General features: G+C 45.2%; 1 long non-coding RNA gene across 1 annotated transcript; it reads left to right on the top strand.

Moving 5' to 3' along the window:
• The first annotated feature begins 1,447 nt into the window (after positions 1–1,447).
• LOC139027346 (uncharacterized) lies at positions 1,448–1,850 on the top strand. Its single transcript, XR_011479428.1, has 3 exons — positions 1,448–1,490; positions 1,638–1,700; positions 1,812–1,850. It is a non-coding gene; the product is annotated as an uncharacterized lncRNA (long non-coding RNA).
• The last annotated feature ends 526 nt before the right edge of the window (positions 1,851–2,376 follow it).

Below are 2,376 nucleotides of genomic sequence, written 5' to 3'. Positions count from 1 at the left end.
TTGTGGACGGTATAGAGGTACAGAATATGTGAGGTGAGTAGGAGACAGAATAGTGGAGGTATAGAGGACAGAATAGTGGAGGTATAGATAGAGGATGAGGCAAGTATAGTTGAGGGTATAGAGGACGAGTAGTGAGAGGTATAGTATAGATGGGTGGAGAGACAGAATAGTGGAGGTATAGAGGACAGTAGATATTGGAGGTATATGAGGACAGTAGAGTGGAGGTATAGAGGACAGATATGGGGTATAGAGGACAGTGAATAGTGGAGGTATGAGAGGACAGTATAGTGGAGGTATAGAGGACAGTAGAGTGGAGGTATAGAGGACAGTATAGGATGGTATGATAGTGAGGGTAGAGTGAGAGTGGAGTATAGAGGACGAGTAGTGGAGGTATAGAGGACAGTATATGGAGGTATAGAGGACTAGAGATAGTGGAGGTATAGAGGACAGAATAGTGGAGGTATAGAGACAGAATAGTGGAGGTATAGAGGACAGTATAGTGGATGGTATAGAGGACGAGATATGAGGTATATGAGGAAGAAACGTGGAGGATAGGAGGAGATAGTGGAAGGGTATAGAGGACAGAATAGATGAGGTATAGGAGGACAGTATAGTGGGAGGTATAGAGGACAGTCATGAGTGGGAGGTATAGGGACAGATATAGTGGAATGGGTTTAGAGGACAGTATAGTGGAGGTATAGGAGGGACAGAATAGTGGAGGTATAGAGGACAGAAGATGAGTAAGATGGAGAATAGTGGGTATAGAGGAAGACAGAATAGTGGAGGTATAGAGGACAGTAAGTGGGGATAGAGCAGCAGTATAGTGGGGGTATAGAGGACAGTATAGGTGGAGTAGAGGTATGGAGGAGCAGAATAGTGGAGGTATAGAGGACAGTAGAGTGGAGGTATGAGGACAGTATAGTGGAGGTATAGAGTGACAGTATATGTGGGGTATAGAGGAAGAGATAGTGAGGTATAGAGGAGATGAGTGATGTATGGAGGACAGAATAGTGGAGGTTAGAGGAAGAATTATGGTGGAGGTATAATGAAAGTATAGTGGACGGTATAGAGGACAGTAGAGTGAGAGGTAATCGAGGACAGTATAGTGGAGGTATAGGAGGACAGATAGTGGAGGTATAGAGACAGAATAGGTGGAGGTATAGAGGACAGAATAGTGGAGGATAGAGTAGAGTGGGACAGTATAGTGGAGGTATAGTGAGGAGACAGTATAGTGGAGGTATAGAGGACATGTAAGAGTGGAGGTATAGAGGACAGTATAGTGGAGGTATACGAGGACAGTATAGTGGAGGTATACGAGGACAGTAAAGGGTGAGTGTATTAGAGGACTAGTCGTGTGGGGTATAGAGGACAGGTATATGTGGCGGTATAGATGGAGCAGTATAGGTATGGGGAGGTATAGGGATATGAGGGACAGAATAGTGGAGGTTAGAGGACAGTAATGTGGAGGTATAGAGGACAGTATAGTGGAGGTATAGAGGACAGATATGTGGAGGTATAGAGGAAGTATAGTGGAGGTATAGAGGACAAGTATAGTGGAGGGGGGTATATGAAAAGGACAGTATATGGGAGTATGGAGATAATAGTGGAGGTACAGTGAGACAGAGATATAGGTGGAGGTCTAGAGGACAGTATAGTGGAGGTATAGAGGACAGAATAGTGGAGGTATAGAGGACCGTATAGTGGAGTATAGAGGACAGTATAGTGGAGGTTAGAGGACAGTATAATGGAGGTCTAGAGGACAGTAATGGGAGTCTAGAGGACAGTATAGTGGGTAGTAGAGGACAGAATAGTGGATGGTATAGAGGACAGAATAGTGGAGGTATAGAGGAAGAATAGTGAGGTATAGAGGACAACTATAGTGGAGGTATAGAGGAAGTATAGTGGAGGGTATAGAACAGTATAGTGAGGTATAGAGGACAGTATAGTGAGGTATAGAGGACGATAGTGGAGGTATAGAGGACAGATAGTGGAGGTATAGAGGACAGTATAGTGGAGGTACTAGAGGGACAGTATAGTGGAGGTATAGAGGACAGTATAGGGAGGTAGAGGAAGAATAGTGGAGGTATAGAGGACAGTATGTGGAGGTACAGATGACAGTGTAGTGAGGTCTAGTGTATCTGTGTATATACAGATTTTGTAAATGCCTTTTCTTACCAGCCATTGCTGAGGTAGACAGAGGGAGAGAGGTGGTTCTACCAGCCATGCTGAGGTAGACAGAGGGAGAGGTTGTGGTTCTTACCAGCCATGCTGAGGTAGACAGAGGGAGACGTGTGGTTCTTACCAGCCATGCTGAGGTAGACAGAGGGAGAGGTGTGGTTCTGTCCGGTCAGCTCGTGACCCGCCTGTACGTAGTAC

The sequence above is a fragment of the Salvelinus sp. IW2-2015 genome, unplaced genomic scaffold (assembly GCF_002910315.2).
Source record: "Salvelinus sp. IW2-2015 unplaced genomic scaffold, ASM291031v2 Un_scaffold10404, whole genome shotgun sequence".
NCBI classification, from domain to species: domain Eukaryota; kingdom Metazoa; phylum Chordata; class Actinopteri; order Salmoniformes; family Salmonidae; genus Salvelinus; species Salvelinus sp. IW2-2015.
This window is presented reverse-complemented; position numbering and strand designations above follow the sequence as displayed.